The sequence below is a fragment of the Mesocricetus auratus genome, unplaced genomic scaffold (genome assembly GCF_017639785.1).
Source record: "Mesocricetus auratus isolate SY011 unplaced genomic scaffold, BCM_Maur_2.0 Super-Scaffold_100004, whole genome shotgun sequence".
NCBI classification, from domain to species: domain Eukaryota; kingdom Metazoa; phylum Chordata; class Mammalia; order Rodentia; family Cricetidae; genus Mesocricetus; species Mesocricetus auratus.
The window spans coordinates 14,977,133-15,000,011 of record NW_024429189.1 but is presented as its reverse complement, the minus strand read 5'-3'; the positions used below and the strand labels follow the sequence as shown (position 1 = coordinate 15,000,011).

Below are 22,879 nucleotides of genomic sequence, written 5' to 3'. Positions count from 1 at the left end.
GACAGGCGCCAACTAGATGTTATGTAAACATAATTCTTGCCCTTATTTGCTTTAAACTGTGATTCTAGAAAGAGAAATTATATTCTATGAAACCAGGTCTACTCATATTTTTCTCCCTCTCTGGTTTCCTTTTCACTGATAAAGTTCAGCAGATTGAGTATGAAAACTATAGACACTAACAGAAAGCCCTTTTCAAATTCAAGCTAGTTTCCTGAAGCAAAACCAACAGCCACTCCACATATACTTAACGTATGCGTTTCTGTAAACGTGATGTGTTAGCAAAAATCACACTGTTCTCTACTCTGAAACTCAGACGGCCACCTGTCATAATGCTCTAGTGACAGAATGCGTCCACATGTAAAACTTGGGTGAATATCACCCCATCTCTCCTACTGCTCTCACCTTCCGTTACATTTTAATTTTTACTTGGTTTCTGTTTAAGTTGTTCACAAAAATCAGAGATGAGAAAGATTCAAATCTATTAATGAAGTATCGCTTGTTATTAATATTGTGTTGTCATTATGCAATCTTAATACTATCAATTAATGTTATATAAGTACTTATATGTTTATATTAATATTGATATTATGCAACATTATATAGTATGTTATTAATTTAATAAATACATATATTAATATAAGGTTGCATCCAAAAATAGACAGGTAGACCAATGGAATTGAATTGAACACCCTGAGATTAATCCACAAACTAATGAACACTTGATTTTTGACAAAGAAGCTAAAATTATACAATGGAAAAAAGAAAGCATCTTCCACAAATGGTGCTGGCATAACTGGATATTGGCTTGTAGAAGAATGCAGATAGATCCATGTCTATCTTCATGCACAAAACTTAAGTCCAAATGGATCAAAGACCTCAACATAAATCCAATCACACTGAACCTGATAGAAGAGAAAGTGGGGGGTACCCTTGAAAGAATTCATACAGGAGACAGCTTCCTGAATATAACACCAGTGTCACAAACACTGAAATCCACAATTAATAAATGGGACATCCTGAAACTGAGAAGATTCTGTAAGGCAAAGGACACAGTCAACAAGACAAAAAGGCAGCCCACAGATTGGGAAAAGATATTCACTAACCCCACATCTGACAGAGGACTGATCTCAAAATTTACAAAGAACTCAAGAAGCAAGTCTCCAAAACACCAAAGGATCCAATTAAAAAGTGGGGGAGTGAACTAAATAGACAATTCTCAATAGAGGAGTCTAAAATAGCTGAGAGACACTTAAAGAAAGTGTTCAACATCCTTAGCCATCAGGGAAATGCAAATCAAAACAACTCTGAGATACCAACTTACTCCTGTCAGAATGACTAAAATCAAAAACACCAATGTCAGTTTATGCTGGAGAGGATGTGGAGAAAGGGGAACACTCATCCATTACTGGTTGGAGTGCAAACTTGTACAGCCACTTTGGAAATCAGTATGGAGATTTCTCAGGAAAATGGGACTCAGTCTACCACAAGACCCAGCAATTCCACTCTTAGGCATATAACCAAAGATGCCCATTCACACAGCAAGGATGTTCTTTCCACTATGTTTATAGCAGCATTATATGTAATAGCTAGATCCTGGAAGCAACCTAGATGCCCCACAACTGAAGAGTGAATAGAGAAAATGTGGTATATTTACACAATGGAGTACTACTCAGCGAAAAAAACAATGGAATCTTGAAATTTGCAGGCAAATGAACAGCACTAGAAGAAACCATCCTGAGTGAGGTAACCCAGTCACAAAAAGACAAACATGGTATGTACTCACTTACATATGGATTTTAAACATGGAGCAGGGGAGTGTCAGCCTACAATCCCAGTGCCAGTGAGTCTGGGAAACAGGGAGGTTCCCAAGAGATATGCATGATACCCCAGAGAAGTGGAATGAGGCAAGATCTCCTGAACAAATTGAGAACAATAGGAGAGGGGAGGCGGATCCAGGAAAAAGAGGAGAAGAGAAGAGGAGGGGAGAAAAAGGCATAGGGGAGCAGGAAGGTTGAGTCCAGGTAAGAATAGAGGAGAGCAGGATGATGATACCATAATAGATGGAGTCACTATAGGTTTGAAGAGAGAGCTGACACTAGTGAGATTTCCAGAGATCTACAAAGATAGATCTGGCAACTGGCAAACTAAGAAATAGCAGAGAGACTATATTAATAGCCCCTCCCTGTTGATAAGGTTGATGACTATCTTATATGTCACCCTAGAACCTTCATCCATTGACTGATGGAAGCAGAGACAGATACTCACAGCTAAACACTGAGCTGAACTCTGTCTCAGTGACAGAGATGGAGGAGGGATGAGCAAAGAGGTCAAGACCGTGCTGGTGAAACCCACAAAGACAGCTGACTGAACAAGGGGGAGCTCTTGAACCCCAGACTGATCGCTGAGAGGCCAACAGGAGATTGATCCAGACTCCATGAATGTAGTGTCAGTGAGGAGGCCTCAGAAATCTCTGGGGCCTTGAGTAGTAGATCAGCGTTTAGCAGCATATGAATGAACTCTGGGAGCCCATTCCACATGGAGGGATGCTCTCTCAGCCTGATCACATGGGGAAGGGCCTAGGTCCTGTCCTGGATGAAATGATAGACTCTGAAGATCCCCCCCAAGGAGGGCCTCACCTTCCCTGAGGAATGATATGGGGAATGGGTGGGGGGGTTACGGGGGTGGGTGGAGGGACAAGGGAGGAGGGGTGGGAGAGGGAGCTGGGATTGACATGTGAAGCATGCATGTTTCTAATTTAAATAAAAACATATATTGAGGAAAAATATATATGGTTACATCATTCAAGATGTTCTTGAAATAAAAATAGCAAACACAAATGCTGTAAGAAGGATGGTGAAAGTTTCAATGGGATAAAGCATTATTTACAAACTATTTTGTCTCTTATACATCTTTCCTTTAATTCAGGTTTTACTTATTCATTAACATGAATAAAAACTTACAAAATCTACTTTGATTCAGCAATCAAATTAGCTACTTAGTTTCAGTTTTGTCATATGAGATGAAGTACATTAAATATTTTCTAGAAGACACTAAAGATTTAAAAGATACTTAGAGAAAAATTTAAATATTTAAAAAATTTAAAGATGGGCAAAAAGTCAGAAATTCCTCATATTTAGCTTTGTTTAAAGTCTGAAAAAGCTAGAGGTAAAAGGGAAAAACTATGGAAAGAACAGAAAATCTATCCTATATGTGAAAGGAAGTAATGGTTGAGAAAAACCTTTAAAGTCATGGTTTCAGGAAAGACTGGGAAACTAGTCAAACGTGTTGGGGATCTTAATTACATTGGGCCTAAGTTATTGACATTATACAATGAAAGTTCATGTCTTGTGTAAAAAGGTTTGTTTGCATTTCTTGTCTTTGCTGTGACAATTGGTCTTCTCCTACAAGTATTCTCAATAACTAAGTGCCTAGAGTTGATATTGGTACACAGGGACCCCCAAATATTGAAAGGAATGAGGATGCAAGAAAAAATCTGAGGTACTGTGTAAATGTATTAGCTATCTCTGTTTGCATGAGGAAGAGCTATTCATTTTCCATTTCTTTTAACAAAGTTAATGGTAACTGACTTGTTTAAATGACTCCTACACATCAAGTGTACTAGAGGGTGCCTTGCAGAGTTGTTTTCTCTGATGTCATTATATCATTTTACAGGAAAGGACAAAACTCGGGGAAGTTCAATGAGATGGTGAGTCTCTAAGCTAGTATGGGAGAAACCAGGTAAGTCCTCATCATGCCCGACTTCTACAACTGTGATAGCCACCTGGGCTCCATGGCTCTCTTTTCCCAGCCATTCACCTGACTCACCACTCCACCTCCTGTAAGCAAGATGTATAAGAAGCTAAGACTGTGTGTTCAATTCCCACTAGGCCAGTTCACTTATCAGCAAAGGAGAAATTGGCTTCAGGTTGTGTTGGCAATGTGTTCCTTTGGTTATTCAAGGAACCAGTGTCCCAGTATAAATTTGATCCTTGATAGCTGAACTTGTCAAGGTGATTTCAAGACCACTGATCACAGAAGAGGGATATGGTTGCTGGCAGAAAGCAGTGTGCATTCCAGTAAGAGCTGTTCACTGGACGAGGTGACTTCATATTATTCTTCAAGTTTAAAGTGCTAATAACCATGTGGTTGGGCCATCTCCTTGGGATTCTGCTTATATTGAGTGAAGTTCTCTTTGTGACTTCACACCAAGTAGGTTTTTTTAAAAGGAAGCACCACCGTAACAAATTATGTGAATAATTCAAAATGTTCTCTTGTACATCCCTCCCTGCTCTTTGTCAGTCACCCAACAGTTTGCAAAAATAACCAAAGGAAGTGTTTTTGGTGGGCTTTTGAAGGTATTTTTAGCAAAGCAAGCAGAGGTTTAAAACACAAGTATGTGAGTGCTGGCCATTTAGAGAAATCACCTGCTCACAGAGTTCCGTGGAGAAGTGGAATGTTTTAACGTGTGTCATTCAGACAACATGTGGACTGCATTAAGTCAGGTTATTGCAGGGCATGCCACGTGACACGGCTGAGCCACATTTAATCATCAGCAACACAACTTGCTCAATGCAACATAAATTTAAACAGGAGTGGGATTTTCCCCTCAAAAAGGCAACAGCTGCTGTAGATAACAAATGCCCACACTACCCCACACTGAGAGGGGTTTGTGTTTGACATGGTCTGAATTATATGTAGGTAGATGAGTACATCTATATTTAGGGGCATCTCTAAATATGGACGATAGTACATAGGACACATTCTCTAAGTGGCACAAACCTTGTCGTTTGTTTTTTTTAATAGTCAGTCTTGTAATTTTTTCTCTAGTAAATAAAAAGCATCTTAAAATATGTCCTTAAAATTGGACAACACAGACAATTTGGGGGCTTAGATAAAGTTGGCTTCAGAGCCAGTAGGCTGAATATTTCAATTTTTAATTTGAAAATAAAATACCCTGCAAGCAGCATTAAGGGCTCAGGAAAGCAACCTGAGCCACGGAGAAGCAAGAAAAAGGAGAAAATAGAGAGATGTGTTGCTGACACCATCAACAGTTCATATCTAAGAAAAGTCAGGGCCCACGGCTGCCCAAACCAGCACTGTAGTCCTGAGAATAGCGTGTGTTTTTCTGGGTTTTTCATTGCCTCATTACTCTTTTTCTCCGCAGAATAGGATGCTAGTTAATGTTGTAACTTCAACTACCTGATGATTGTTTGTTTGTTTGAGACAGGGTTTCTCTGTATAGCCCTGGAACTAGCTTTGTAGACAAGGCTGGTCTCGAACTCACAGAGATCCTCCTGCCTCTGCCCCCGGAGTGGTGGGATTAAAGGCATGAGCCACCACCACCCCTGTTTCAACTACCTTGATTTTTGACACCACTTTTGACCTTCCGATTTGAGAATATGGGAGAAGGAAGAAATCTCTTCTACAGTTGTCCCTACCTCTGGTCACTCCCACTACAACACAGTGAGCCCATGCACAGTAGAGTCACCCAGGTGATGGTGTGTAAAGCTCTCTGATCCTAGCTGTCTGTCAATGAGAACAATGTCTGCTTTTAGTTCATCGATAGAGACCTATTTTATTTAGCATAATTAATTGGAACATTAAAAGCAAGCATATATATCATTAAAGACGCAAAATCTAAGCTTCAGAAACATTTCATGGATAAAAATAATAATAAAACAAAATAAAATAGAGTTCAATTTCTCAAAGTATAATCCATGAGTGTGTCTTAGAGATTTATAGAAGCATTTTGGGTGTGCTAGGCACACTGACTGCCTGACCTAATGTAATCCATAAGAAAATTATAACAAAAACAAGAGAAGCTTGTACAGGTTAAGGCAAACTTGTGTAGCCAGTATGTACATAATCTAGATCCCAAATCCACAACAGAATCTTATTGGAAAGACCACAGCTTCCAAACAGTTGTCCTTTCAAATGGCCTTACAACCTCACCCACACTTTGTGGGTTTTCTGACAGTGTTCAGATGGTTTCCCCTGGAACTCACATTTGCTCCTTGTATGTAGCATCTTATTCATGTGACTAGTCATACATCTAACACAAAGTAGATACGTGTTTGCTGGATTTAAAGTATTCTCACACACTTCCCCATCTGTAAGCCTGTCTTCCTTCTGCCACAGTTGAGGTTCCTGGGGACAAGGCCAGGCTTCCAAAGGACCTGGATTCCAGGAGCAGCTTCGTGTCTCCTGTTGGGATAATACTATGAAGTTTATCACTTATTCCATTTTAATTTTGGTTCCCTCATTTGTAGCTCCAAATGTATATTATAAAATCTGTTTCATGGAAAGCAGTGTCACAGTTTCCTTTCCTATAGAAGGGAAGAAGCTGAACTGATTGCCCCCTTCCCCAAGGATCTGCTAATCCTCCTAGTTGGAAGTCTCACTCATTCGCTCATGAGCTCCTCCCTATGCAGGATATGCCAGAGGATGGGTGTGCCATTGTGAGCAAAGAAGCCAGAGCCTGCTCACCTGGGACTCAGATCCAGGGCCAGGCATCAGCAAACCTCTTATTCCAATGCTTCCATTATTGAAACATACCAACAGTTTTCATTTTTATTAGAGGAACTTTCGGGAACCGATTTAACATTCTCCAGATCTGTAAGGATAATAGTGGAAAGTTCTTTAAAAGTAATGGGTAAAGACTGTACATGACACAAGAAGCACAGTTCCCCAGGCTTGAGAAATTGCTAGCAATGAGGAGAGTGCTAGACAATGGCAAGAAGGGTCCTAAAAGCTTGTCAACACTCTTACTGTGGAAGTACTCTAGTTAACATCCTGCTGTTTAACGCAGACGCTACTTCAGTAGGATGAACCATCCAGCCAATGTGCACAACTTGGCTTTGGACACCTCCATTGGTCAAATGAAAGCAAGAAAACCATTTTGCCACTTACATACTGATATGTAATGTAACATTAACTATTATGGAGAATTTCACCTCATTATTGAAAAAAAAAGCCATCCCTATTTACAGAATTCATCATACTAAGTAGGACATTTCTTTGGTAAACAGACCTGGCATCACCCTAAAAGTGTGCTTATATTCAGTGGCATTTCATTCTGTAGAACTGCAATTTATTTTTATTGCTCACAAAGAAGTATGGGACATGTAATGTTAATAGCCCTATACCATCCCGTCAATGGGTACTTAAGGAAAGAATTTTTTGTAAGAAAGGAAGGACTTATTTGCAATGGATGTCAACCAACTCCTGAGCTGGCTAAACACAGAGTGGGAAAAACCCTTCCATGGAACACTTTCAAGGCCTCATCATTTATAGGCACACTCTTTGCCCTTCTTGTCTTCTTTTCAAATGCCAGGAGTGTATGGATAAGGCACACATTTCCTCTGCCAGTGCCTGCTCAAGCAGTTTACTAATTTGTAGCTCAGTAAACCTTTCACTGCACTGAGCACCTTGAGGTTAGCACATCCCTAATCATTACTTGATAACAGAAATCTGCAAGCAATACAGCCCTAGTAACAAGAACATTGTATCTTAGCAACCAGCCTTGATATTCAAACAATTTCATTAAGGCATCCACCTCTTAGCAGGTGGGTGAGTGCGGGTGTTGATAAACATTTATAACATGATCAGTCATTGTGTTTGCCAACACTATAATCAGCATGACAAAATCATGAATTTGTTTACAAGCTCCTAGATAGCCGATCTAGGAAGGTAAACTACTTCTCAGACAGGTTAGTGGACCCAAATGTCAGATTCTTATTTGAAACGTACAGTTTTCTTAAAAACCTATCAATTTAAGGGATTGGCAGGCAGCTTTCAGTACAAAGCCATCATTAATATTTCCTTTGTGGTTTAATCTTCAAATAGTAGCATTGAATTTAAATGTCTCAGGAGAAAGATGTGAATAGAAACTATAACAACATTGAGATTCCTGAGGACTATGTGGAAAGGGAGCTGTTTTTCCTTCTCCACATAGAGAAAAGCCAGATAACACAGGTCTGTGCTACTGATCTTTATGGTTAATGACTTAAAGGAAACAAAAGTGGCAAAGCCCACGTTCTAAGAAGAAAATTTGACACCCAGAAATTTGTTACATATCTTGGACTTCATTATGTGTATGTTTACATTCTTTGAAGGGGTTACTGATCTGTCAGCATCATGAGTTGGTCTATGTATGAACAAACTCCTATCAATTCAGTTTAACCCACACAGACCTTGAGTATTTGGATTTGTCTGAAATGAGATTTTAAAGAGATTTATTCGCTCTAGTGAACAATCAGAAATACACACATATAGATGTATGATATATGATTTTTTTCTTTTTACATCCCAACTGACATTATGGTCACAAAACTGAAAAATCTTCCAATCTTTAAAATTCTAAGACAGCACATTTCTTCCTTAAGTTACATAACACGGCTCCTAAAATGACTATAAGTCACAAACCTGTGATTGTTCAAGTGTTTCCAGGTCTAAAGTTCACCACAGCATGCCCTGGCAAATAGGTAGAAGAAAAACAAGAGGTTTCTACTTTCTGAAGTTTGAACCTTGATCTCACAGCACATTCAGGTCCCCTGGGCTCCTCATCTTTGAACAAGCTATTAATCTACCTGGAATAGGTGAACTTCAGTGAAGCATTATCAAATAGGTAACAAGTTTCCTTTCAAATTAAAACCAGCCATGTTGAAAAACAAGTCTGTTGACCTTGCTTGTTCACCGTGAACCATGACACGTCAGTTAATAACGGCCACCTGCACAGTTCCAGACTTCTTCAACAGCTAGCATCACAAATTTAGAAACATTCAGAGACCAAAATAATAAGCCTGAAAGACCAACAGCTTCACAGTCATATATAGCTGGAGAAGGAAGAAATGGAGGAAGATGGAAGAAAGAAGTGGGGAGAGAAGGAAGGAGAGAAGAAGGGGAGAAAGTAAAGACAATTCTTCAGGAAGGGGAAAAAACAATAAAATCTTCACCAGTTTTGGCCATAGCATGATAGTGAGGCTAAATTAAAAGAAACAGCAACTTTAAAATGGTGTGTTTATGTGAATAATACCAGCACGGCAGGGACAAAAAAATCAGAGATGTGTTAGGGAGGACTGGGGAGAAGTTGTTACATTTACAAAATCCACTCTCACACTACAATAGTTACTTCTGCTGATTTCTTGAAGGCTTCAGCTAATCATTTTTTTATGATTTGTTCATGTGTATATAAAAAAAGAAACTGAAGAAAACAATACTTGAGATTGAGTTGGATGAGTCTGACATAGCCCAAAACAAAGATGTGGTTGGAACCAGGGCTTATGTATCCAATGAGTCTTTAAAGCATGCTATTGGAGCATTATTAAGTTGTTTTCCTAGTCTAAGTCTTCTTTAAAAGTCTTCATTTCCCATGACAGCTTTAAAATTCATTCTAACTGAAGTTTGAGGCAAGAACCAGTGGGTTCATGAATGTGTCTGATTGTATGTGGATGAAACAAAGACAGAGACAGAATATGTCCTTAGTTTATTTTTTATTTAAATCATCAGTAATTGCATCTTACTTTTCTAAAAGACCTGTGAAATTTGCTGGCTTCATATTTGATTAGATATTTCTTATAATGTGTGAGTATCACATTATAGAACATATATGATCCAAGCTAAAATATGAACATAATGCAATTGCTACAGAAGCAAGATTTCTTCTATTTGATTTTGCCTTCTGAACAGCTTCCTATGTTGTAGATTGTCTTGCAGCAAAAATAGAAAGAATATACATTGTTCTGCATAGCTCTGGCTGGTAAAGGCTCCTTTGAGATGCCCTTCTTCACTTGAGCTTAGCAATTAAGGCAAGATATATATGGCCCACCTTAGAAACCCACATCACAGAGAGGTACCCACTAGCATCAGGCACCCATGTAAACTTTAGGTAACCAACAGCAGGTGGTATATGCTCAAACAGAGGAATTCAACAAATACACAGCTTGTATGTTTTCAACTTGGCTGTTAAAATATTAAAACCTGGTCCCAGAGACCACAGGTAAGAGCTGATTTCAGCGATGACTTGTCATAGTATAAAGCACTGCTCTGTGGTCCCTGGCAAGGAGCCTCCTTCCCAGCAAGCCCCAGGGCAACCCCTGTTAGCAGATTGTAAGGATTAGAATTTTGTCCAGTTTCGAGTGCTTGCTTTCTGTGTGGTACTTTCCACCTGTGGGTATCAAGGGGGCAGAATAAATATTAACTCCCAGATCCTGTCAGCTTTACAAACCCATGAAGATGGGAAACTATGATGTGGGGTTAAAATTTCTTCCTAAGTCCATTTTTCCCTATTTCTGGAGACAAAATTCAGATTTGTATTTCAGCAAGGTTTGAATTTCATAAAAAAAAATTAAGATACCCATGAAACTAAAATTTCAAAGTTTTAGGTGTTTTTTTGTTTTGTTTTGTTTTATTGGAGTTTTATTATTTTGTTCCTTTTGTTTTACTTATTTTGTTATTTTCTCTCTTTCTCTCTCTCTCTCTTTCTTTCTTTTGGAGACAAGTTCTCACTACATACCACTGTCATGACTGGAACTCACTATGAAGTCTTGGCTGGCCAATCCTTGTTTTAGACTGAAAATTTTCTAATCAGAATTACATTCATAGTCAATTCATTCAACAAAAGTAAGGAAAAGGTATATTTCAAAAACAGCAACAACTCTTAAAAATAATGTTCACAAAAATATTTTTAAAATGTGTTGCAAATATTCTAGGTGATACTGCAAAGGTAAGAAAACCTAACATGGAAAATCCTTCACAGGCTTACCCAGAGGCTAACATAACCTAGAAAATCCTTCACAGGAATACCAAGAGACTAACCTAACCTAGAAAATCCTTCACAGCTGTGCCAGGAGGCTTGCCTCCCTAAGTGATACTAGATTCTGTCAATTTGACATATCAGTTACCAATATAAAGGAAAAAATTACCTAGAAGGTCTCTGGTGTTAAGGCATGGACTTTAGATGACCCGTTACACTTCACAGTTATTTCTATGCTAAACTTCAGAATGTAAGTTTATGGATAAGAAATATATAAAATAATAACAAGTAAATGTTCTCACATAAGACTGTAGAGCACCAATGATGGATGTAGAGACCCAGTCAATATTAAAACATTGAGAACTTGTTCTTAAATAAATGATCAAGTAACTCATGACCTAAATCCTTGCTAGTCACAACAGTCTGTAAATTAGCAAGACCCACCCAGGGCCACTTGGTATCTACAATTTAACAAAAGCACCAGATTAGTCTTATGGCCACTAAAGTTTTGAAAACACCAAACTAAGAAAAGGGGAGAAAAAAAAGGAAAGGAAAGAAGGGAGTGGGAGAAGAAGGAGGGATGTTCTATATTTCTTGAGTTGTTTTAAGGAGGTAATATGCTTTCACTCAATTTCCCCCACAATAAGTTCACAGGGGTATGTGTTAAGACAAGCCCACATTGTCTAATACATAAGGATGCTTACAGTGATGTTTATGACTAGAAATAACTAGCCTTTCTGACACTCCCAAGTAGACATGTGCTTTAGAAGCGGTGATGACCTTGGCCTGTGGCATACTATCTTTATAACCTTCTATTTTTGATAAAGAAGCAACTGAAGAAAAAAATCAGACAAGATGTTCCTTCTGGAATGAGTGGGAGGAGCTCTTTTGTGAAATGTTCCACTCTACAGAGGCCAGATAAATTTCCCACTTTAATCTTCTCTGTCCTCACCATGTTGTCTTACCTCAAATTTGGAGAGATTACAAAGAAAAGTTAATTTATATATGTTCTTTACATTTCTACATATGTCATAAAAAACAGACAGGAGTGTTTCATCTGTTATTCTTGGTAATGGTCTAAGATTTAATAATTTCAAAGTAAAATAAAAATGAATTTTGAATCTAATAAAGGGAAAGAGAGCATTTTTCAAATCATATCTGCTTGAAAACCGGACTTCTGAAATTTTAATAAGCTATCCCCTTTCAAGAATCCATGAAATAAGTAGCCTTTGCTTATTGTGTCTGTGTTCATGTTGAGAATGGAATGTTGTATATCCTGTGATGGGAAATAATTCTAACTAAATTAGAAGGCTTAGTCCCTTGGACACAGACCTGTCCCAAAGTTTCTCTTATTTGACCTAAGTCATATGTTAAAGTCATTTAAAATAATCATCTGAATCCATCCTTTGACTATTATAACACTTCTTTAAATACCACTGCATAATAATAACAGAAAATTATAGTTCATTACTTATAATACAAATACTAAAAGTTTTTCTGTTGTTGGAATTGACTTTTGTAGTTACGATAAACAGCTAGTTTTATTAACTCTTTGCTTTGACAGTGCATTTATGAAACCTGAGAAGATTGTTAAATGACTTCGAAAAAATTACAAATGGTACACTCAATCATTTCTTCAGATCTACATAAAATACTGTTCAAAAGCATTTGTTTGTTGGTTGTTTTCTTTTTGAGACTGGGCTCCAACTCTCCTTCTTCCTGCTCCCACCTTTATAGTGCTTTGATTATAGATGTATAGTAAATCATCTATGCCCAACTGATTTACAAAAATTTTATCTGTTCTATCAAGTAACCATGAGTTATATCATACTTCAACCTTTTCATGCTTTACAGTCATCTCTAGAGCGTATTCTTCAGATCACAGTGATCACAGAAAGCTTCCACAGTGATTGTGATTCTGTTCACATTCTACATTTCACATTAAACTATAAGCATCAACAATGATTACCTCTGACATCTTTGTATCATTGAGCCTCTGAAATTTTATTCCAAGCTCTGAAAACTTCACCCAGGGTACTATCAAATTAGGCAAGCCTAGTTTTCCTGTGTTTACTATCTGAAGCACATACTCTCAGAACTTCAAAGTGAATGCCTGACTGGGTAGTCATACCCAGTTTTCACTATTTATCATTTTAATGGCTTTCTTTTAATACCAAGGAAATACTCTATCTCTTAATTTTGTGTGAGTAGTCTTCACCTGAGAAAGTGGAAGAAAAATGGCAACACTTGTTAAAAATTCATTTCTTACTATTCCCGTAGTGCAGTATATCTAAAGAAGCAAAGCTTATTGAATCAAGTTCAACGACATAATAAATTCTTCCTTTCTGAAAATGCCATGGCTTAATTTACTAGTGCACTTTAAGCTTTTGCCTTTAGCATTGGATGGGTCATTAGCCTATATGTAATCCAGCAACTCGAACTCCTCAGAGTCTAAACTCAATCAGCAAAAACCCAATCTGTAGTTACTGAAATATGACTGGTAGGTCAAGTGTCCTCAAAAAGAGTGCCTGGGGCATCCCAGATGCAGAACAGGGCATGGCAAGGAACAAATGAGGCCAGAATTTGATGCCAGCACTCATTAAAGACTTCATTCATTCTAACTCACTAAACAACTATTCTTCAAGTGGCCCAACTGCTATTTGTTTGATGTCTGCTAGCAGTAAGTCCTGCAATGAAATCAGTAGATAGGTGTGGGCTGCTTTTGTAGACACGTCAAGTTGAATATTCTAATCAGACATTTGCCCCCAAAATGCAAGCAGGGAGAGAGAGGGGATAAATAAGTTCAGGCTACAGAATAACTATCAGTTGTCAGGAATTACTACTCATCAACCCTACATGTGAAATAAGCTCTTTAACTGCTGGATAAAGTGAATTTCCTTTCTTTGACAGCTTCTTCTATGGCTGAAAAAGAGAAAAAAACAATACTGCTAAAAAAGTTTTCTCTTAAATGTCATAACAACTTTAAGTGAAACATTTTTTCTTTCATATCTTCAGTGGCTGAAATAGACAACCAATCCAAACTGCTTACATCTGCTTTAGTCTGCATATATCTATTCAAGTGAGACTACACACTGGAGATGGAGGTCAAGTTTGTATCAAGGGCTGAATAGTATTAATCAAGTGATGTAAGAGTGTTTTGTCACCTATATCATCATCAATAGTATTTTAACTGCCATCTCAGGACACACCAATGTTACCATCAATTGTGTTATTACCATAATCACACTAGGATGTGTCTTTGTTTTATATGCTTTTAAATAATTAGCAAAATACACAAGAAAAGACAGTAGTTAAAATTTCTATCTGACATTATGCTTGGAAAAATAGCAGGGAAAATCTTCCATTTTCCATGGACCCTCTAAGTTGAGATTTCTCAATGTGCAACTTTAAAAAAAAATCTCTCACATCATTATGGCATCATCTTCCCAAAAGAACTTGATAAAAAAAACACTACACCCAATACTTGAATTGAATCACTTTCTTTAGAAACTTAAAAGGCAGAATCTAAAATTGCTGGTTGGCCATGGTCCCTATGAGCAGATGGGGAACAGCAAGGGCCAGGGTAGTAGGAGCAGATATATAGAACTGAGATTTTCTAAAGACAGTGACCATGAAGACATGAAAAAAAGATGGAGAGGGCATAACAGGGAGCCTGAATGAGAAGTGAGTAAAACTTGGAGCAAGAAGGTAGAGGAAGCAAGAAAAGACTGGCAAAAGGAGAAGAGAAATTGGAGAGTGGGTGGGAGGAAGAACACGTGAGAAAGAAGAGCATTAAACTACAGCACATATGCCTAAACCCATGAAATTAACATATTGAAAATATCCAGTGCTTCCTTAAAGAGAAAACAGTGGTTGGATCAAGTGGCTGGTCCTCATAGATGAGGACGCCAAGTGACACATGGTGGTAGGCAGCCTCTAAAAAGGCTCCTGCCATACTGTCCATGGATAATCCACTCCCTCTGAATGTGGGCATGGGCCAGGCCTACTGACTCATTTCTAACTGAGAAAACAACGGCAAAAATTGATGGGGTGTCATTTCCAAGATTCAGTTACAAAAAATGTTCTGGCTTCCATGTTGCTCACCCTTTCTTGCTTTCTCTCACTTGCTTACCCTAAGGGAATGCCAGCTGCTGTACTGTGAGCTACACTTTTAAAGGGACTACATAACAAGAAACTGAGGGAGATGAGATCACTGGCCAACAGCCATGGAGGAAACGGAGCCTGACAGCCTACCAGGGAAGAACACCCAAGGAGCTGAACCCTGAACTACCTTGGTAAGCTACACGAGAACCCTCCTCCTGCTGAGCTTTCAAATGAGACTGCCCCTGTGGGTAACACTACTGTGACTCTGTGCAAGTCTCTGAGATAGAAGCACCTCAGCCACTTGTCTTTAGTCACACAAACTATGGGACAATGACGATTTGTGATTCCAACTGCTGAATTTCATAATCATTTCCTTGCATGACAGTGGATGAGTAGTGTGTTCATTTAACAGAAAAAATAACTTTGAGCCAGATTAACTCCAGATTTGTAATGAATTATTAAGGTAATCCTAACAGGATTGAATTTGGAGACCTACCTATAGGAAAGGTACAAGTGACACTTATATTAGTAGCGAAGCTTCCCTTGTATTTTGCATAGTGACCTGGATTTGAACAACTTTGGGCCAGGTCTCTACTCACGTTTAATACATCTGAAGCAGTCTTTTCTTGTGGAAAATGGAGCTTGTAATTATCCTGGCTTGTCTGAACTGTCCTGAGATTAGTTTTCATCATGTGACAAAAACTATTTTGGATAATGTAAAAAAAAATCACAATATAAGTACTATGGACACCAGAAGAGTCTCACTCACTGAAATTTCTCCAGGATAGTAGCATTGTAAACATTTGCAACTCTCCAGGATAGTAGCATTGTAAACATTTGCAACTCCTTTAAAAACTGCTTCCTCTTTTTTTTGTAAAACTTTACAATATACATTGTACTTTTTAATTTTTGTCATAGTTATCTTATTTTTTTTTCTAATGCTTTCTTCCACTGATGCCCACCTCAAAACAGACAATTTAGTGTATAATAAAGATGTGGTCAAGTACTTCTAAGATTATCTTGTTCATTATTTTAAAGGCATATATCTTGGCGAGCTCCCCAGATACATAGTCTGAGGTACTTGCTGAAATGATCTAGTCAGAAAGAGTTCTCAAAAGAAGAGGGAAACAAGAAGGGGAGAAAACTGAACAACAATGTGAAACCTGCAAAAGCAGACTAGAGTCCATCCCTAAGCCCTGAACCCCAAAAATCATACCTTATATTTGGTAGATTTCGAGGCAAAATCACTGGCCTTCCTTAAACTTCTTCCTACCTATTTTCCGGTCAGGCATTGGCTTGATGACAGACTCACCACACTCAAACCATCTACACGGATTTAAATCTAAATGCCAATCACTACGAGAGTCCTAGCAGCATCTACTAAAGGGTGTATACTGTGTGCTGAGTTCATCCCCCCCTCTTTGGTGTATTATAGTCATTTTTGCAAATGGGTCTTGATATGCTAAACAGTCTTAGTACTCGGTGGTTTTATACACCAGCTGAGTTAAATGAGACAGCAGAAAGAGTGGCAGTGTGGAAAAGTAAACTGTCTCCAGTCGGGGTTGCAAAACTGAATTTAAATCAGATAAAAAAAAGAAACGGGAACATTGGAGGAGTCACTCCTAAAATACAATCATGAAGAAATGTATGAACTTGGTCCCTGAACAAGGCTGAGGCATAGAAACCACCCAGAAGTGTGGTTCCTCAAAATGCCCCCAGAGAAGACACAGGGGCGTGTCAGCGAGGAGTTCGGGAAATGGGAAGATTCTTGAAAGAAGCAAAGGCCAAAGAAGCCAAATCAGTGGCCAAGGGCACGGGAGGAAGGAAGGAAGAGATACTCATCGCCTGAGAGGAACAATGAAGGCAGGAATATGTGTAAACAGTTTACGCGGGCGGGGTCCTCGAACTCCGTCCCCTGACAAAGCCTCGCAGTTTTCCCATCAAGCTTCTCTCTATTTCTCAAACCTGACTGGGCCCACTCTTCCTTATAAATTATTTACGTTTGAAAAGCTTCATCTTGAAACAGAAGATGGCAAAAAGTCTGTTTACCCCACGGTTATTACTAACACTTCAGCCTCTGCTTCCTGGAAGGGAAGATTGAGGGCGAGGTGGTCTTCGTCGGAAGTGTATTTTCACTTCATTAGCCTCGTAGACATTCTGAAGCTTCCAAAACACTTGGGAAGCCTCACAGAGGAGCTGAGATGAGAATGTCAGGTCCGCACAGCTCAGCCTCCCGCCTCCCAGCACGGTCGTGTGTTCATTGCCAGCCCTCGTTTGTGTTTCTGACATTAATTAATTTTGGCTTTTTTAGTATATCTGGAAAAGACTGGAGATTCTCATGTAAAACTTTACAGTGGCCATACTACTTTAAGCAGAATTCGGTCCCTTTCCATCATTCTCAAGCATGAGTTACCCACTTTTTAAAATTATTTCAACCAGCACATGTTTTTATGTGTGACAAAAGTGAAATGTAAACGTGGGTTTAAGGTCATTGCCCAGCTTGCTTTCTGTAACAACATTTCTGTTGGTTTTTAAACGTATATTGAAACAGCATATTAAATTCAGTTCTGACAGCATATAAAGATATGGGCTTTTCTAGACACATAAGCAGAGTCTTTTTTTATGGGCTCATAAAGGCTAGAATTAAGGAATAGTTAAGTAGTGGGTAATTCATAGAACAATATCTCCCATCACTCAGTGAACATAGAGAGCAACCACAATTTATTCTTCTTCAATATCTTCCCCTCCATTTTTTATATTCTTTGGAGGTGAAAAGTATGTAGAAAAGACCTAAATACATTTTTTTGTTATTATTGAACTATCAAAGATATACTCTCTTTGGGACTGCCTTCCCACCCTCATCCTGTATATGTTAACCCACTTCAGAGACTGGCGAAATGAACCCAAAATGCCAACTTACTATTTGCATTATAAATGGAGACACAAAGGGATATTTTAAAACTTTTGGTTGATCTAGCATATCAAAGATTTCTTTCTAAGCCACTTCAGTGACTGCATTGAAGTAAACTGAAAGCAACAGCTTAAAAGTGTCTTTTTTAAAGTCATAAGAGAAACAGCTTATTTCCATGGAAATCTTCAGTTTACTCTCTGACCTCCCCCACCCTGTTCTGAGTTGCTTCTCTTTCTTACCCTCTTCTCTAGACACAAGAGTCAAACCAAAGGGAATCCAGAAATGTCCACATTCAAGTGTTGAGTTAGTTCTGACTGTCACGCACCCATCTCCCTCACCTTGTCATATTCCTAGCCCACCTCCCAGCAGGGAGTTGACCCCATCATTTTTATCATGCTGAGTTACTTACCCATGCCAGCTTTGGCTTTTGCCGCATGCTTTGGAATGACTTCTCCTGCTTTGTGAACTATTCAAAAAGCCTGATTGTCCACGCTGAGGCAGATATAAGAGTAAGGCTGAGGATCTGCTTCAGCAAGAAGTTGCCAGAGCTACGCCATCTCCACAGCTTTCTGACCATCCTTTCCTACTCCACAATCTCGTTTTTACTCTGTTTTCATAAGAAAATGAAAATTAATTGTGAGTGAATGGCATGTTGAAGTAATAAGGTACCTACTGCCCAGGATGGAGTCTTCCATCCTCTTCTCAATACTCAGGCTGCTGGGTTACTGGTAGTGACTGAAAGAACCTAAGTTTTCCCTCTTGCATTGTCTTGAGCTAAGAAAATGATTAAGAATTATAAAATACTTGCAGAAGGAGATCTTAGTACAGGATAAGGAGGGGAAGGTTCCTTAGTCAAACTCTAAAAAGTAAGATGCACACCATTGCTGAGATCTCTTTTGGGCGCTGCCTATATTGGATCATATGTCCTTTCAAAGTGTTGCTGGAACTACATACTCTTGAGATAAGATATCCTATTATCCTATGTTCCTCTCACTTCAAAGTGTTACTTAAGCTGCCCTATTGTAATAGTTAACAAGCCCTATCCATAACAGCAAGCAGCTTCAGAAGCATCGCAAACTTTCATTATTCACAATTAATCATGCTACACTTCTATTAAAATTTTATAAGCAAGTCTTAACATAATTTATATTAATAGAAAAATAAAGGTTCAAATATCTGTGACTCTGGGTTTTTGTTTTTTTCTGTCAATTACCATTTCTTGGATATGAAAAGTTGAGTGCACATAATTCTGATTATAATTTCACCAACTAGTTCACTGTTACACAGTTGGCCAAATGGACTGTTACAACTCATAACTTTCCAACTGCATGTATACACATACACACACACACACACACACACACACACACACACACACACACTTAATCACTGAGAGAAAGGAGGAGTAAATATTTCCATAGTATAATATTAAGAATAAATTTTGGATAAGACCGGTGAAGGGGGATGCTAACACTGAGATTTAGCAATATAAAGTTTTTAGACTGGAGGATCAGCCTTTGTCTCTAAGTTAGGGAATACAGTATGAAGCCATTTGAACTCCATAACAAAATTTGGTTTCTAGGGTGAATTGATTTGGGATTTGGGTTTGTGAAGCTGTTATCCATCCTTGAACCACAGGGAAAAGTTTGCTTCCTATTTCAGCCTCAAATACTTAGTTATCTGTTCAATTGTTTTTAAATAGAGACCCTTGTACGGGCATCAGCATCTAACTAACTGTGGTATCACATCTAGCTAAAACAGGGCCACAGATGGGCTTTGTGTAGTCTGTGAGCATTTATGCCTTGTCGATCAGTCTGTCAACCTTTCCAAAGTGCAAGCCCATAAAAATCATAGAAACTGCTCTTTTCTTGGGGCTATATAAAGCCTCAAATTACAAATGTGGTGATGGAATCCTGGAAGAGAACTTCAGTAGTGATCCAAAGCCCCCACATACCCTGTGCCCGTGTTAGAAACACCTCAGAATTTTTCCCTTTCTGCCACCACCTCCTACCTGCTCCCTCCAGTCATGAGACTCAAGGCCATGTTATGACCTCAGACAGTCACATAGACTTGTTTCCAAAGACACCACCAGATTCTCCTGGAAACACTCCTCCCTTACAAGCCCCATCTGAAGTTCTCAGGGGAAAGCTGCCCGTCAGGGAAAAAAGGAAGCAAACAACACTCATAACAATCCAAAGCAGTCAAAGGCATTACATATGAGCAGTGTACTCCAGCACAGCTCCAGCCAGCCCCACTGAAACTGCCTGCTCCCATGACCACTCCTGGAGGTCACAGATTACCTAGGATGCTTCTTGCTAGTCCTTAAGAAAGAATTACTGCTGGCCTGGAGAGATGGTTCAGCTGTTAAAGGCTAGGCTCACAACCAAAAATATAAGAAATAATTACGGCAAAGAGTAATACAAAAGACTTCACTAGCACTATTAATACCCACCTGATTAAACTGTTTTACAGATTTTGAAAATGCAAGAAAATAGGAAAAAGAAAAGAATGAGACATCAAAAAGTAAATGGCAAGAAGCAAGGATGGAGTTTCCCAAAAATTCTATCTGCGTCCATGTACAGGATAAGAAAATTTTAAATATAAAGGCTTTCAAATTTTTATTTTACAGAATCCCTGTGCTAGGAGATTGGGGTGTTGCCAGACACAAAATATAGAAAACAATGAAGACATTTTTCCTTCTGAGAAACATTATCAGATGTCCTCATAGTATAGTTTAAATTTTTATTTGGTATAATTTCTTAAGCTTCTGAATCAGCAGTCTAAATGTCACTTATGAATCCCTGCATTTGAATAAATTTGATCAGTAGATACAGAGGTATTAGAAAACATTGGTCTGTAAAATTATATCCATTAAAACATGACAGAAGGCCGGGCGGTGATGGCGCACGCCTTTAATCCCAGCACTCGGGAGGCAGAGGCAGGCGGATCTCTGTGAGTTCGAGATTGGGCTGGACCGATAGCCTCCAAAACAATACAGAGAAACCCTGTCTCGAAAAACCAAAAAAAAAAAAATGACAGAAGAAAAAGCCAGAGAAACTTATGCTATGGTAGAGGACATTTGATTGAATGGGCATTCATAGACACCTGCTAAACCCAACAAAATATAACAGACAAATCTGATTATAGGATAAAGATGTTATTTTTTCCATTTTTACCATCTGAAATAATACTGGACTTTATTTAAACTCCCGTGTTGCTAAAGGTTCCAGCAAGGACTCAAATCTAGAACATTCCTCGCTCCAAGAACACACGACTGTGATCGTGCCTGAAAGAAACTGCACCCTCCCCCACCTCAGGTGCAGACACCGTAGTGGGTTTTCCTGTTTTTCTGCGGCATGCCTTTCTTCCCATATTAACTAGCAAACTTGGCTGTGCTATCTGCCTGCAGAAGTTCCTTCCTGAGCACAAGTGTGTCTTATCTGTTGAGAAATTCGAACACCAGGTAGACAGTTGTTTATGTCAGAAAAAGAGCTTACGCAGATAACTGTTGGAAGAGCCTGGACATGAGCGAGTTCCCTGTGCCACTGTCCTAAATACTGCTACTGTAAGATGGCTTTTTTCTATGCCTGTCTATGATGGACGTTTCTACAGACAAGTCCATGTTTTTAAAGCTCTCCAATTATCAACCCCCTACTTAACCCCTATGTGACTCAGATCTGCTCAGTTCCCACATTGTTGTCAACAGACATCTTTAAAAAACTCCTGCCTTTTCACACAGGGGCCATCTAAGAACAGAACAGTACAGGTTTGCTCAGCCCCTTAGCTTGGCTTCCCTCCTACAGGTAGCCAGGCCTGCCTGACAGGCTGCTGCTTACCCACCCCAGATGGCTTGCTGCACCAGGCTGCTTCACCGATGCTCCTGCTTCTAGAAAGGGTCCCACAGACTAACTTAGGTATTGTCACATCCACACCACTGGCTACATCCAGGTCACTAAACACCGTGTCCAAATTTAAATTTACAAATGGCCGGGTAAGATTTCGATCACCCACTTATTGTCTCCTAATCAGTATGTTCTAGAAACCATGCTGTGGTCCCAAAGATGAGTAAAGGAGTCCCTACCATCGCAGTGATAAGAATTACACGAAGGGAGCCTGTATAAGGCAGTGCAGTCAACCCTGTTAAAGTTGCATAGACAGTAGTGGGGAGCATAGCTGAAGACCTAATACCTGTGGGACGGTTGGGGAAAAGGCTGAGAAAGACACTCTAGAGCCACGCATGACTCCTGACACCACATAAGATGAGAGAGTGTGAGCAGCGAAAGAGCAAGAAGGGCAGTCCTGAGGCTGAGCAGAGGCACAACAGTGGGACCCTCTGTGGCGTACAGCAGATGAAGGCAGACTCCGGGGATGTGGTGTTAGGGTCTGGTGACAAGGGGACAGATATTTTTAGATCTGTGTGCACTGTGAGGGCTTTTAGTCATCATCAGCTTCCTTTCCTGCGGAGAGGGCAGTCCTAACTCCAGGATTCCCGAGAGCTCTCAGACCCCTGCAGTGGGTAGCCTTCTCTTCTTGAGAGTCTGATCACCCAAAATCCAGTCTCTGCCTTCAGATAGTCCTTTCACACCACTGACATGGTCACAGGATCCTTGGCACCTATGTTTGTCATTTTTGATTACTTCCTTGTTTCCACTACAACGCATTGTGACTGGAGACTTCCTCTTCTACCTTACAGCACATTCTAGACCTCTGTGAATGCTGTTACTTTAGCATTGTCACAAAGGGAAGCAGAAAACTACATATTCATGATAGTTTTTCAGAAAATACTTTCAGAATCGAAGCATTAGTAAAGTAACAAGTGTTGAGTTTTGCTAACTTTCTGCATTTGTGTGTCTCCTCAGACTCAAAGTGGAGATAGGTAGAGAGCCAGGTGTCTACAAAGAACAAGTGTTCTGCGATTACCATCATCTCATTTAATCCTCATGTGATACCATAGCCTCGGTGTTACAGATTCTGTTTTACAGATGAGGAAAACTCAATCTGTGGAGATCAATGTGCCCTAGTAAGAAAGTGTCAGAACGCATCCCTGCAGAAGACTCCCCAGGAGCCAAAAGTGGCAGGGACTTAGCCTTGGGACAGACAGAAGACAGACT

The 22,879-nt window shown here is 39.3% G+C and overlaps 1 long non-coding RNA gene across 2 annotated transcripts in view; it reads right to left on the bottom strand.

Moving 5' to 3' along the window:
* LOC121140340 overlaps positions 1 to 18,603 on the bottom strand; it is a 40,113-nt gene extending 21,510 nt beyond the window's left edge. The window contains exon 1 of one of the 2 annotated variants that reach the window (XR_005877125.1): positions 18,178 to 18,603. This is a non-coding gene — a long non-coding RNA (uncharacterized LOC121140340). Of the gene's footprint in view, positions 1 to 6,486; positions 6,601 to 18,177 lie in introns of those variants that run through there. The other variant, XR_005877126.1, reaches the window with a different exon arrangement.
* Positions 18,604 to 22,879: the final 4,276 nt, after the last annotated feature.